This window comes from Diceros bicornis, chromosome 5 (genome assembly GCF_020826845.1).
Source record: "Diceros bicornis minor isolate mBicDic1 chromosome 5, mDicBic1.mat.cur, whole genome shotgun sequence".
NCBI lineage: Eukaryota > Metazoa > Chordata > Mammalia > Perissodactyla > Rhinocerotidae > Diceros > Diceros bicornis.
Window position 1 is genome coordinate 76,223,852 of NC_080744.1, and position 16,501 is coordinate 76,240,352.

The following is a 16,501-nucleotide window of genomic DNA, read 5'->3' on the forward strand; positions in this document are numbered from 1 at the left end:
ATTAGAAAGTAAAAGTAAAATCGTCATTATTTGCAGATGACATGATCCTATATAGAGAAAACCCTAAAGACCACACCAAAAAAAATATTAGAACTAATAAATGAATTCAGTAAAGTTGCAGGATAGAAAATCAATACACAGAAATCTGTCGCATTTCTAAACACTAATAACAAATAATCAGGAAAAGAGATTAAGAAAACAATCCCATTTACAGTTGTATCAAAAATAATAAAATATCTAGGTATAAATTTAACCAAGGAGGTGAAAGACAAGTACTCTGAAAACTGTAAGGTATTGACGAAAGAAATTGAAGATGACATAAATAAATGGAAAGATATACCATGCTCATGGACTGGAAGAATTACTATTGTTAAAATGTCCATACTACTCAAAGCAATCTACAGATTTGATGCAATCCCTATCAAAATACCAAAATATGATGGCATTTTTTTTTCCTGAGAAATATTCACCCTGAGATAACACCTGCTGCCAATCTTCCTCTTTTTGCTTGAGGAAGATTTGCCTTGAGCTAACATCTTGTGCAATCTTCCTCTATTTTGTATGTAGGTTGCCGCCACAGCATGGCCGCCAATAAGTGGTTTAGGTCTGTGCTCAGGAACCAAACCCAGGCTGCCAAAGGGGAGTGCCAAACTTAACCAGTAGGCCACAGGGCCAGCCCTCCTATGATGGCATTTTTCACAGAACTAGAACAAACAATCCTAAAATTTGTACGGAACCACAAAAACCCCAAATAAGCAAAGCAATCTTGAGAAAGAACAACACTTCTGGGTATTTATCTGAAGAAAATGAAAATACTAATTTGAAAAGATATATGCATCCCTGTTTTCAATGTAGCATTATTTACAATAGCCATGATACTGAAGCAACCTAAGTGTTCACTGATTAAGATGAATGGATAAAGAAGATGTGATATATATACATAATGAAACATTATGCAGCCATAAAAAAGAATGAAATCTTGCCATTTGCAACAACATAGAGAGACCTAGAGTGTATTATGCTAAGTGAAATAAGTCAGACAGAGAAAGACAAATACTGTATGAATTCACTTATATGTGGAATCTAAAAAAACAAAACAAACAAACAATACAAAACAGAACCAAAGTCATAGAAACAAAGAACAAACTGGTAGTCATCAGAGGGGAGGCAGGTGGAAGGATGGGTGAAATAGGTGAAGGGCATTAAGAGGTACTAATTTCCAGTTATCAAATAAATAATTCACGGGGATGTAATGTACAGCATAGGGAATACAGTCAATAATATGGTAACACCTTTGTACAATGACAGATGGTTACTAGACCTGCCGTGGTAATCATTTCACAACGTATTTAAAGGTCAAATCGCTATGTGGTACTCCCGAAACTAACAAAATTTTGTATTTCAACTAACTTTGATTAAAAAAAAAGATTAGAGCACAATTTTTTATACATATAAGCTGATCGTGAAATGTATAAAAAAGGGCAAAAAATAACTAACACAATTTTTGATAAAGAAGAATGAAGTTGGAGGAGTCATTCTACCTGGTTTTAAAACCATTATAAAAATACAGCAATCAAGACAGTGTAAAATTGGGTAAGGGACAGGCATATAGATGAATAAAACAGAATTGCGAGTCTAGAAACAGATCTATATAAACATGTCCATTTGGTTTTTCACAAAGATACAAAGCAATTCAATGGAGAAGCAAATGGTGTTAGAACGATTGGTCATACAATTGCAAAAAAGTGAACCTCGACCTAATCCTCACACTATATTCAAAGATCAACTCAAAATGAATATAGGTCTAAATTATAGATCTTAATGAAACATTAAACTATAGGACAAATCACAAAAGAAAATCCTCATGAGCTAGAGTTAGCTGAACAGCTATTACACATGCAACCAAAGGTAAGATCAATTTTAAAAAATGATAAATTGGATTTTATCAAAATTGTAAACCTTTACTGTGAGAAATACACTGTTTATAGGATTAAAAGACAAGCCAGAGTGTGAAAAAAGAGTTGGAAGTCACACATCCAACACAAAGGACTTTGGTTCATGGTATATAAACATGTTATACGAAAAACTCTAAATTCAATATAAGAAAACAACAATTCTATTAGAAAAAGAGCAAAAGATATCAACAGAAACTTCATCAAAGAAGATACATAGATGACAAATAAGCACAAGAAATGTTTTTCAATATCATTAGCCATTAGGGTAATGCACACATTTATCAGAATGTCTAAAATAAAACATACTGACTATACCAAGTGCTGATAAGACTACAGAACAAAAGGTTGCCCCATTTATGCCTGCCAGGAATGTAAAACAGTTCAAAAACTAAGGAAAATAACTTGACAGTTTTTTTTAAATTAAACATATTCTCACCATGCAATACAGCAAACCCAATCCCGAGTATTTTCTCTATAGCAAGGGTTGGCAAAATATGTCCCATTGGCCGACCACCACTTTTTTAAGAAAAGTTTCATGTAAACACAGTGACACCCATTCATTTGTGCTATAGTAGCAGAGATGAGTAGTTTATGACAGACACTTTACAGCCCACAAATCTAAAAGGTGTATTATTTGGCACTTCAAGAAAAAAGTTTGCTGATGTTCACCATAGAGAAAACTTAGGTTCACACAGAAACCTACAGATGATTGTTCATAGCAGCTTTATCTGTAACAGCCAAAAACTGGAAACAGTGTAAGTGCCATTCAAAGAATGAATGGATATATAAATTATGGTGCAGCCACAGAATAGAATATTATTCAGCAATAAAAAAGAAACTATTGAAACAAGCTACAATCTCAATGTATCTCAAGGGAATTATGCTGAGTGAAATAGCCTCAAAGGTTACATACTGTATGATTTCATTTCTGTAACATTCTCAAAAGACAAACCTATAGGGATAGAGAAAATACTAGTAGTGGTCAGGGGTTAATGGTGGGGGGAGAGTATGACTATAAAGGGACAAGAGAGTTTTGGGAGTTAAAGGACAAAGCATACACTTGTTCTATATCCTGATTATGGTCATGGTTACACAAATTTACACGAGTTAAAACTCAAAGTAGTATATACCAAAAGAAAAAAATGGTAGAATTTATTATATAATAATTGCAAGAAGATTTTTAATGTCAAAGGAAACTACAAAAATAAAATATCTTCAATATTTAAGACTTCTGAATTGTTTAGCACATTATCATACGAGAAAAATGGATAAGTAAATAAACACATGGAAAAATACAGATCTTCCTCAACTTACAATGGGTTTACATCCTGACAAACCAATCATAAGTTGAAAATATTTTAAATTGAAAATGTATTTAATACACCTAGCCTAGAGCACATCATAGCTTAGCCTAGCCTACCTAAAATATGCTCAGAACACTTACATTAGCTTACAGTTGGGCAAAATCATCTAACACAATGCGTATTTTATAACAAAATGTTGAATATTTAATGTAATTTATTGAATACTGTACTGAAGGTGAAAAACAGAATGGTTATATGGGTACAGAATAGTTATATGGGTACAGAATAGTTGTAAGTGTATCTATTGTTTACCCTTGTGATCACATCACTGACTGGGAGCTGTGGCTCACCACCACTGCCCCCCATCATGAGAGAGTATCATACCACATATTGCTAGCCTGGGAAAAGATCAAACTTCAAAATTTGAAGTATGGTTTCTACTGAATGTACATCACTTTTGCACCATCATTAAGTCAAAAAATCATTAAGTTGAACTATCATATGTCAAGGACCATATGTATACACATATGTAAAAATTATGAATACATAAACAACTACTCCTTGATACGATTTGCTGAAATGCCTGCGTTAAAAGAAGAACACTCTTGACCTACCCTAAGGACATCAATCATCGAGTCCCAAGTAACACACAATCTATTGGACAACTCCTAGAAAACACATTAACCAACATTTAGACTAGTTCGATGGGAAATTTTTAACTTTCTATTGAAGTATAAGATAGATACAGCAAAGTGCATGCGTTGCATTGTACAGTTTAATAAATGTTGTACAGCTTAATAAATGTACAGCTTAATAAATGTTCATCTTTTAAACACAGCAATTACTCAACACACAGATCAAGAAACAAACATTACCAGTACTCCAGAAAGCACCCAGGTATTTTGTTTCTATGACTACCTTCCACAGATATCATCATCTTCGTTGATCTATTTTTCAATCCATTCACCAACATACTATCTTGTTTACTATATCTTTACAGTAAGCTTTAAAATAAGATGGTGTTAGTTCTCTGATTTTAGGACTTTTTCAGAACCTCTTTTGTTACTCTAGTTCTTTCACCTTGAATATAATTTGAGAATCACCTTGTTGCTTTATACAAAGAAACTTGCAATGGTGTTTATGTGGATTGTACTGAATCTACACATGAAATTGAGGTAACCAGACAACTTAACAATATTGAGATTTCTGATCCATGAATGGAGCATATCTCTACATTTATAAGGTCTTGTTTGATAACTTTCATCAGTGTTTTGCAGCTTTCAACACAGATATACTGCACATTTTTATTAGATTTACACTCAAGTAACTCATTTTTTGTGCTATTATAAATGATATTTATTTCAAATTCCAATTTTTCATTGCTGGAATATAGTAATATGATTGACTTTTGTACCTTGCACCTTGTGAACTTGTTATACTTAGTTTTTAGTTCTAGGAGCATTATTTGTAAATTCTTTGGGATTTTCTAACATAAGCAATCATGCTGTCTGCAAATAAAGCTTTGTTTCTTCCTTTCTGATCTTTATGTCTTTTATTTCTTTTTCTTGCCCTATTGCATGGGTTACAACTTTGCAGAACAACATAAATAGAATTGATGAGACAGAACATCATTGTCTTGTTCCCAATCTTAGGGAGAAAGCACTTCTTTTTAAAATACAGTGGGTTGTACATTTAATACTTGCCATTTACAGCAGAAATATTATGTGAATATACTTCCAAACATTGAGACAACAGCCATGCACCACAAATCTACTTATATATTAACATGGGCAAATATACAAGTACGTATTTATAGGACCATATTTATCATACCAAAATATTTTCTTGGGTTCCTAACATTCATATTCACCCTCAAACCTTGTCTAATGATGGAGTTTCTGTAGTCCATTTCAATATCTAGTAGGGCTCTTTTCCTCCCTGATGTTATAATTATTAGTGTTCAGGAATATTTTATTGATTGTTATTGAGCTTATTTGAATGACCTTAATAGGTTCTGGAGAAATAAATACAAATTTAAAATATATAAGTAAATAAGTATAAAAAGAACACAAAATAATTACTCCTTGAAAGAATTTGTGACAAGTACCTTGTCAAGAGAAACACAGAGTTTACCTATTCCTAAAGTATTAAACACCAGGCCCCAGGCAACACAAAACCTTCTGTGTAATCATGTCAAGATATATACAGACTATTTTACTTATTGATAGATGTTTCAACTTTAACAAAAACTCATGATTAATGACTTAGTATATGAAATTTCATTATCTCTCCACTGTATTAACCCAACCTAATATCTTTTGTGAGGCCAACACAGTATGGGAAATTGAACTTTTTTGTGTTTCAGAAAAATGCAGTACTTCATGGTTCTTTATCATTTAAAATCTTCGTGGTGTTGGAAAGATCTCATAAAATTTAACATATACTTTTCCACATCAAAAAAATTAAAAAAGAAAAAAACTAACTACAGTCAAAACTCAATGATGAGAAGAGTAGCAATAATGATCCATAATGATCTTACAGATTTGACCAAAATGACAATCTTAATCATGGGGTCAACATTCCAAAACCATAAGAATTAGTTAAGGAAATTTCCAAGCATAGCTTAATTTCACACAAGGATATTTCACTGTAATAGGAAACTAAAAACAAACAAACAAACAAAAATGACAATTTTCCAAAATTCTACACTTGTCAGTCAACTCAAAACTCAAAATAAAATTTAAAACTTGGAAACGAGAGTGGAGACACTCACCAAAGAACAAAAGTATATCATGACAATATTGTCCAGTAAGCCACTGAAAAGATGAACACAGAGACCTTAGGATGTGGCACAGTACACATGACATATGACTGTCAAAGGAACCTGGTATAGCTACTCACCCCTATTCTCTGAAGTGGAGGACCTCATTCCAGCCCTTCTGCCTCAGAAAAACATGGCAGAAAGAAAAGCAAAGATACAGTCTCAAAATACTCAACAGTAAAAATAATAAAGCACTAAAATTGATTCCGTCATCAATATTTAGTATAGGCATTCAGTGTTCCCTTCTTTTAGCCCAACACTAATGAGGATTTCAATACCCATCACAGTTGTCTGACCTCTTCCTAATTCAATCTTTCTTTTGTTTCCTTATTCATTACTCAAGAACCTATTTCCTACATACAAGTAACTATCTACAATTCTCTGTTCAAAGTGAGCAAAATGAAGCAAGTCTTGGGTCACTGAGCATATCTAGATTTGCATACTGACTCAAAAGATAGCATGCTAATGGCTTGCTCCAAAAAAAGAATTATGTTGTCACTGAGGGGTTACCAAATACAGCCAGGCTCTGAGAGTCTTATTTGTCCTATTAGAGGGCCACTCATCTGGACCTCAGATTGACATCTGGAATGAGTCCCTCAGCATCCTCAGACAATTGTGCTCATCATTGATCCAGACAAGCACCCTCCCAACAAATAAGCATTTACATCGCCAGGCTTATTTTCTTCAGGATTATCTACTGCATTATGAATAAAGAACAGCAAATACACAGTAGACATTTTGTTTAGTATCTGAGTAATGAAACTCTCATATATATAGCACAAAAGGCATACGACCTTGTATTGCTCTACAAAATACCAAAAAAAATAGTAAATTAAAATTTCAAAGAATAATGGGGTAGCATTTGTAAATGAGGTAGCAAATAAGTTGTGATTACAGTAGAAATATGAGTAGAAACATCTATATTCTAAACTTGCCAGTAACAAAAAGGATACATAAATCAATATTTTGGCACATTTAAATTTCATTGATGTGCCATTCATTAGTGTATGATGATTTTCATACACTATAAAATGGTACAAAAAGGAAATATACCAATGATTCCCAAAAGTTATTCAGGTTACTTCAAAAACAGATTTTTGTTTAATGAAAGAAAGAAACAATAGCAAAGATTCCTTTAACAAAGTAAGTACACCTATGGGGGAAAAAATCTATCAAAAAATATTCTCCCTTGAGCCTCTGAAGGAATGAGCCCACAGAACTTGACACTCTGACATCACTAGCCACAACACACACAAAAAATTTCCAAAGCACCAGAGTAGTGGCTCACCTCTCCTCTGTGAAGTATGATAACTTGTTCTAGCCTTTGACCTGCAGCAAAACATCACAAAAATATAAATCAGATCAGAAAATACAGAAAATCCATTTAAAAATAAAGTACAATAATTGGCCCTTTAGTAATTATTTCTCATATAAGCATTCCCCCACACTTCTAGTCCTTGCCACACAAATTACAGTTGCCTGGCCCTTTATCATCTTTGCCATTTCATGTTTTCACTTATTTCCTCTCTGAATTCTTCACTCTGCAAATAGTCAATAATCCTCTCTACGATGCTAAACAAATTAGTGGCATAGCAATTTTCTCTTTTAATGAGAAATTCTAAAGTTATACTTCACCAAATAAAGACTTCATGAAAATGCTCTGTGATGGGTAAAATGAAGGGCACATGAAAGGGTATTGTGAGACATATATCTGGAAGTAAGTAAGGGATAAGAAGTTTGAAAATCTATTACAAAAAAATATATAGAAACTGATGGAACAATGGCAAGAATAGAAAAACAGAAATTTCATAAGATACATGGAAATTATAAAAAAGAACCAAATGAAAAAGCACATTAAAGAGGTAAGACATAAGAGGAATAAGATGGAGTAAGCATAGTCCATCTGTACTCAACATGCAATGCAATTAAGAATCCTAGGAGGCATGCTTGGATAAGTCAGCAGAGGTCTCTGAAGGTTAAATGCTTGCAAGTGAACTAGGGAACTCAAAGTTTTAGGTAAAAGGAGCCAGACCTCAGAGGCTATGTAATGTTTGATTCTGTTTAAGTTACATTATGTTAAAGGCAAAACTATAGAAACAGTGGTTGCAAGAGATTGTGGAGTAGAAGAACAGGCTGACTACAAAGGAGTAACATAAGGGGATTTTAGAGTAATGGAACCCCTCCAAATCATGATTGTGGTGTTAGATATACTACACATTTGTCAAGACTCATTGACCGTAAATGACAAAGAGTAAATTTTACTGTATGTAAAATAAAAATAAATTATATAAATGTACACATATAAAATTGACAAAGGGGGGCTGGCCCCGTGGTGTAGCGGTTAATTGCACGAGCTCTGCTGCTGGCGGCCCAAGTTCCGATCCCGGGCACACACTGATACACTGCTTGTCAGGCCACGCTGTGGTGGCGTCCCACATAAAGTGGAGGAAGATGGGCACAGATGTTAGCTCAGGGCCAGTCTTCCTCAGCAAAAAGAGGACTGGCATGGATGTTAGCTCAGGGCTGATCTTCCTCAGAAAAAATAAAGTAACAAAAATAAAACCTCATGTATTTAAAAAAAAATTGACAAAGGGTGGAACACAACACTGGGCCTAGTGTCCATGTACCCATTCTACACTCTCACGTACTGAGCCTGTATGTTTGTTAGCAGGCACACACTCAAAGGAACACCAGTTAACTAAGAAGCCAGATATTCAGAGATTAAATCTTTAATACATGCAAGACTCGTAGCATTCAAACCTACCAAAATCTGTGGGATAGCACTAAAATGAGTAAGTGGAAGTCCACCCCACTTGCTTAGAATAGAAACACCGTACTGCTCAAAATCAGGGATTTTGTCTATCATTTTCTTCTGATTTTTCACAATGTATGAATATGTGATCCAGGCACATTCACTCAAAAGGGTACCTTTTGCTTGCTACCAGTAAGGATACACCCCGAAGCCACACGTGAAATCATACAGGCATTCATACTAAACATACTCAAACATACCAAACCACTTGATTTACACGTGAAAAATGGAGATAATGAACGAGGGAGGCTGCGTCAGATATTACGCCCACGAGATAAAGTTTTCCTTTGCAGTTCAATATGAACATTATGAGGAAATTCAGTATATTTCTGTGGCAAAATTCTACTGATCTGAACAATCCTGTTATCATTGAGTAATATATAATTCACTTATGCTAGCCTTTCTGCATCTTAATTAATGTTTTAAGGCAAGGAAATACTTTATATTCAAACATTAATTTCATAACATTTAAAACTGAGAACACAAAAGCAAAAATGTGCAATGATAAAAAATATATACACCCACTGAACCAGACTGGTGTGAGGAAATGGGCTTCAACTATGTATATCTTGGTTTTTCAATTTACTTAATTATTTCCACAACAAGAGTTTCCAACTATGCACAGACATTTTACGCCTTTAAATGCAGCAAATATGATCTTAAAATCCTGGTCAGACCGTTCCTCAAAGGTTAAACCGAGTTACCATATCCTCACCCCCAAAACAATTACAAATACACGTATACACAAAAACCTCTACACAAATGTTCATAGCAAGACTATTCTTAATAGCCAAGAAGTGGAAACAACCCAAATATCTACTAAATGATGAATGGATAAGCAAAATGTGATATATCCATACAACACACTACAAACTATTACTCATCTATAAAAAGGAATGGAGTTCTACTACACGCTACAACATCGCTAAACCTTGAACACTATGCCAAGTGAAAGAATTGAGGGTAAAAAGACTTGTTCTAATGTAAATGGTTCAAATGCAGACAAAGAAGGCCCTTGTGTATCAGTGTTCATACTCTTAATCCATACTTTCATATTTCCTGAGCATATACATACACTTGAAGCCATACACTTCAAGCCATTCCTCTTTTTACATATTATATTATCATTTTGACATAATTTCAGACTTAAAGAGCAGATTCAAGAGTATCCAGAATTCCTGGACAATTTCTACCTGAATTCCCTATTTGCTAACATTTTATTAATTTGTTTAATCTCTTTTCATTTTTTGTATTTATTTTTTGAAATACGTATATTCACATATTATTTCATCCAAACAATTTGAAAATTGTAGTTATGATGTTCCTTTGCCAACTAAATATTTTTATTTCTTAAAAACAAGGATTTCTGTTACATGGCCAGAGTATCATCATCAAAATTAGGCAATTAATACTTGCCTTATATAATACTATAACCTATTTGATGGACTTTCTCAGAATTTTGCCAATTTTCTCTTTAATGTTTTTTATAGAAATCCTGAATCAATATTGTATTCAGTTTTCATGGCTATTTAGTCTGACTTAGTCTGGAACATTTCCTCAGTGATGTTAATATGTTTGAAGACTAAAGGCCAGTTTTTTTTTTTTTTTTTGCAGGATGTCACTCAGTTTGGGTCTGATATGTCCTTATGAGTAGATTCAGGTTTATGCACTTTTGTCTGAAATACTACAGAAACGAGGCTCTGTTATTCTCAGTGCTTCCTCTCAATGATGCCAAATGACGACATTACTGGTGGTATTAACGTTCATCTCTTAATTGAAGTGGTGTCTGCCTGGTTCCCCACCATGAAGTTATTTTCTGTTTGTAACTGATAGGTATATCATGGAGGAGATACTCATGGAGATAATTGCAGACTATAAAAGTAACCTCTCTCCTCAAATTTTCTCCAAGAAGTTTTAACATCCTCTGATGGTTCCTGGTTGAAACAATTATTATGATTATTGCCAAATGCTTATTTTTCATATCCTATCACTCCCATTATGTTTATTACAGCTTTCTGTTGTAAACAACTTAACTTTCTACCCTATTTATCCATCCATTCATTCTCTCATTCACTCACATATTAGTTTAATAACATTATAAACATCTTACCATCATTAATAAGTTTTCTCATCCTTAAAGAGATTTACCATGTCCAAACAAGCCAAAAGTGTATCCAAGTAAAAAGCAGAGGTGGCTCACTGCTTGGTGTCCAACAGTCCTCTCCTCTTTAACAGATGCAGCCTTATCAATCTATGACTGCTTTCTCCTTCTGTGCTTATCTTGCTCCTTCAGTATTCTCAATGTATCAGAGCCCCAACTGCAAGTAACTTATAAAAGTCCATTTCCCCTCAAAATACCAGAAGATAAAAAGGCAAAGTTAGAATAGCACATTTCTTACATTATAAACCAGTCAAACTTCTAAACATACTTTAGCCACTGTTGTGGCATAGTCAGGCAAAATTTATGTCACAACTCCCTCTGCTTATCATTTTGGCCAACATTTCAGCTACTAGCCCAGAATTGCTAATTAATTGCACTTGCAAGACACAAAATACTTTTAGAAAAGGGTTAAAACAAATACAGATAACTGGGGAAAAGTGAACTGATTATGGAACACATATTCAAAGGAGGTAGGTAGTTTAGAATCCAGACCATATGGTCATAAATTACAATTGGAAAAAATATATTCCAACAGGAGATTATGACATTTAAATCTATATCAGCTGGGGATTGCTTTTTCACTCTGAGATCCTCATTGGCCTTTTCCCTGTTATCTGCAGTATTTATGTTTTGGTATTGCCTGTTATCGGGTATATTCCAAAGTTGCTTTCTTTCATTTAGTGGCATTCCTCTTCTAGGCTGTTTTTCTTTGGACTGTGATCTGCGCCCTCATGGCATCCGAGTGCTCTATCTATGAAATGGTTTCTGCTAAGGAACACAGTGTCCTGTCTCCTAAGCACTGGCATCCCTCATTTCTAAGGGTCATTCTTTGTAGGTTTATGCCATGGAATTTTCCACAAACCAATGTCCTATTCATCTTTTTTTCCCGTTCTTGCAATATCTCAACACTTAGACTTTTTCGCTTGATTAATTGCACTTGAGAATTCTCATGGCTCTGACCTTGAAGAGACAGGGAGAATGAATATGACCTCAGAAATGTTCATTCTTTCCCAAAACATGGTTCTGCTCAATAGATTTAGCAAAATCTAAGTATTTTTATTATCTTCCAAAGGCTGTGCACTATAGGGTCATGTTTTTTTAAAGATGTGAATAATAAGATAAATTACACAATCAGACACAGCCTTTATTTTCTTATCTTTAAAAAGAAGTAAATATCCTACTCTGTATGGTTATTGTGAACATCAAATGAGATAATCCATGAAATAGTGTTTATCTTAGCATGTGGTACATATACTAAGAACTTAATAAACACTACATATAACTGAAATATATATTTGAAACTATACACACACACACCACACACAAATGAAACAGTAAAATAATGACCAGAACTCACTATCAACATTTTTTAATATTCTTCCTATAAAATTGGTTTATTGGCCATATCCGAACAAGCACATAACATATATCATTTTACATGAATGAAATACAATGTTAATGCCTCAAACATAGTTGGTATTCAATAACAGGTGGATAAATAAAGTTTTGAAAACCCTAGATTTTCATATCCATTAATTTGAACACACATTACCATATATAACTGAATACAGTCCAACTGGATAAATGTTATCACGAATAATTTTCCTAGCATTATGACTTGATAAACAGGTTACTTACAATTTCACAAGTATAACTAAGGTTGCAATGAGTATCCATGAATTTATATACATCTTTAAACACCTCCTATTACACCCTATACGTAAATTTCTGAAAATAAAATTGTTAGTCCATATGTGCTAATTTCCATCTAATATGTATTGTGCACTGTCTCCTGAAAAGACAGCAGGAGTCCCAAACTCTCCACACTTCGTTAACAAATGTAACTATTAATCTGATAGGTGAAAAAAAGTAACTTGATTTATTTCATTATGCGTTTCATTATGTGTGTTATGCGTGTACACACAGACACATACACATAATTATTTCATTATATATTTATAATAATTTATAATTATTTCATACATATTTAATTATTATAAAGATAAGATTGAGCATATTTTTATATTCTCTTGACCATTCACAATAATTTTCTTTTATGAATTAATTTATGCACTTTCCTACTTTTGTATTGGGATTCTTCTCTTTTTCTAATTAATTTTGAGTTAGTCTTTCATAGAATATTAACACTAAACTGGTCATATAAGTCTCAAGTAAATATACATATATATTTTTAATTGACTGCAAAATAAAAAATAGCCTAAATTTAATTTTAATAGCTTTTAGATTCTCTTTTTCTCTCTTCTAGACCCTCCGATGCAACATGGACAAACAAGAACAAACTTCGAAAACACAGTTCAATTGTATTAAAGATTGTATCCACTGGCTACGTATGTTGTTGACTCTTTCAAGTTTTACAAACTAATTTAAATAATAGGCTTGGAATATATAAATTCTATTCTGAGATACTGAAACAATTACAGCTGCTAAAATGAAGTCAAAATAGACTGAAGTCATTGCCCAAGGAGGCTGGACACCACCAAGCAAGCTGCGAGACAACATTTTGATTCAAATTGCACTGAAAGGGAAACAAAGGCAGGCAAGATTTTGGAACTTGGAGCCTTTATGGATGGAATGTGAGAGAAATACGTTCAATTTTGAAATATAATTTGTTATAACTAAAAAGCGGTTCATATCACTGCAATCTCTTATACAGTGTGGGTTTTACATTGCTTAGGTTATGACAGCATGCCTCATTTATATCGCTCTTTTATGAATGAGATTTAGCAAAGGAGCTAAAAATAATTTTCATGAAAACAATTATACTGCGGAAATAATTCTCCAGTATTTTTACGACGTGGTTGAGTTAATCTGATTATTTTTCTGGTTCTGGTTTAACCAATGCTCTAGTTCAGGGATTGGTAAACTCAAGCCCACAAGCTGCTGTTGTAAATAAAGTTTTATTGGAACACAGTCACAGTCATTCAATTACACACTGTGTCTGGCTGCTTTCAGACAATAACAGCAGAGTACATTAGCTGCCAAAGAGATCACAAGGCCTGAAAAACCGAAAGTATTTGCTATTTGGCCCTTTATAGAAAAGGCTTGCTAATCCATGGTCTACTTTAACATAGCATGAGATGATAATTCCATGTAATTAAAACAGAGTTTTAAAATATGGAAGTATAGAAAGACTAAAAAAGTAGAGAAAATTTAGTCAATTTTCTCATGTCAAGCTGACATAGGATGGAAGCAGCTCTATTTTTCTTTTTTTTTTTAATTTTATTTATTTATTTTTTTCACCCAAAGCCCCAGTAGATAGTTGTATGTCATAGCTGCACATCCTAAGCAGCTCTATTTTTATTTTTCAAATTCAAATATAGTAATAAGGCCAGAGTTCCTACTGGGTGGGTCCCTGAGTAAATGGCCTTCAGTCCTCATGTTCTCTTCTTGCTTTCTCCTTCTATACATCATCACCTCAGAGACGACTGTCACTACTGTCCTTTCATATGGGAGGTAACCCTCTTGGTTCTCCATTGCTATGCCCTTCTGCCTCTCACACCTAATGGCAGAATAGATAGATGATAGACAGATAGATGATAAGATGAGTGATTTATAAATAGGTAGATTGACAGATGATTAATCAGTAGAGATATACAGATAGATTATGGAAGAAAGATAGATACATAGATTAGATAGATAGATAGATAGATAGATAGATAGATAGATAGATAGATAAAAGTAGAATTGGGGCAGAATTTGAGAATCATTAACATAAGACATAACAATACCAATCAAAGTATTTCTCAAAACTGAGCACTTCTGTTTCCACAGAAACTTATCTCGCATGGACATTGGAATACTATTTCTAAATTTCTCATAGGATCACAGAAGAACAGTAGTATGTTTTGGTGATGGTGTACATTGTAAAAATTGTAACAGTTTCCCCTTCCTGTGTGCTTGCCATGGGAGTGGACATGTGGGAATCATGACAAAGTAAGAAAATAATGCCATTCAAGTCAAATAGATAAAATTGGAAGATTAATATCATCTTCCCCAAATTCATAGGTTGTGTGGTTTCTATGTCCCACTTACCTTCAATAAAACGATGGTATTTCAAGAGCTGGATCAATTCTATGTTAGGAAACTCACATCAAATGTTTACAACACAACACAATTCACAAAATATTTCATATTTCTATACTTTGACCATAATGGTAGTGTTATCAATTATTTAAATTAAATGATATTTCTATCACCAATTCACCCTAATCTTTTTACTTTGCTTTTTCTCTTAAACAAAGTCATCCATTCACTCGCTAACTTATTCTTTCACTGTAAATGTCATGTAAGCAAAAATAGCCATTTAAAAATATGGAATAATTATTTTCTGTATGACTTTCTGGGTAAGACAAGAATATAAACAAAACCAATTCCCTGTCAAAGGAGCTCATTTTATCAAAATTGCAAAAGACACAGAGAGGAAGATAAACTGTTTAGTTAAGACAGCTCTTCAAAACAACCTTTTGTTCAAGCATCTATCACATCCTGCTTTGCTAGCCAAAAGTTTTGTTTCAATTATTTTCTATACCAACTACCAATCAAAGAAGGAAATGGTTATATTTAATGAAGACCAGAAAACTATGGAATATTATCTTTAATGTACTAGAAAAAAAAGTTAAGCCATAATTCTATATTCAGTAACAATATCCCTTAACAAGGAGGGCTAAAAAAGACACTATCGGATAAAAGAAAACTACGAAAAATTATCAGCAGTAGTCCTTGTGCTAAAGAAACTACTTTGGGAAGATAGATAATGATAACAGAAAGAAACATGGATCTTAAGAATAGAATGAAGTGCATAGAAACTGGTTAATAGTTAAGTAAATATGAAACATTATTTTCCCTCTTAAATTCTTTAAAATAAATACACTTATTTAAAACAAATATAGCCTTGGCTGTAGAGTTTATAATAAATGTAGATATAATATATATGACAACTCTAGCAGACAGGGGGCAGGGACTAGGAAAGTTAGTATATATGGTTGTAAGACTTATGTTTATGTGAAGTGATATACTATTTACTCTTAAAAGACTGAAAAAACTATATATATATATACATATATATAGTAATCACTAAAAAATGCAAAGACTAAAAAGGTAAAGGAAAATGGAATTCTGAAAAAAAAAAACTTGAAACAATCAAAAGAAGGCAGAAAAGAAGAGACAGAAGAACAAAAAACAGAACAGACACTGCAGGGGAGTACGCCTTTACAAAGAAACAATAAAAATGGCAGACTTAAATCTACCTTTTCAATAATTATAAGTAAATTAAATAAAAACTCCAACTGTCGAAGGTTAAAACATATCACAACTATCTGTCATCTAAAATGACAAAACTTTATACATAAAGATATAGGTTGAAAGAAAAAAAGATGAAAAAGATACACCATACAAACAGTAAGCATAAGAATGCTAGAGTGGCTATAT

General features: G+C 33.3%; 1 long non-coding RNA gene and 1 other non-coding gene across 14 annotated transcripts in view; both read right to left on the minus strand.

Annotated features, from left to right (window-relative positions):
• The window catches only part of LOC131406359 (uncharacterized), a 75,538-nt gene that overhangs the window by 18,778 nt on the left and 40,259 nt on the right, over positions 1 to 16,501 (minus strand). For 3 of the 13 annotated variants that reach the window (XR_009220106.1, XR_009220107.1, XR_009220103.1), the window contains exons 5-6: positions 7,369 to 7,409; positions 6,161 to 6,198 (exon numbers count right to left, since the gene is read on the minus strand). This is a non-coding gene — a long non-coding RNA (uncharacterized LOC131406359). The other 10 variants (XR_009220113.1, XR_009220104.1, XR_009220108.1 and 7 more) reach the window with 9 other exon arrangements.
• Positions 6,646 to 6,712, minus strand: LOC131406681 (small nucleolar RNA SNORD109A). Its single transcript, XR_009220307.1, has one exon. It is a non-coding gene; the product is annotated as a small nucleolar RNA SNORD109A (small nucleolar RNA).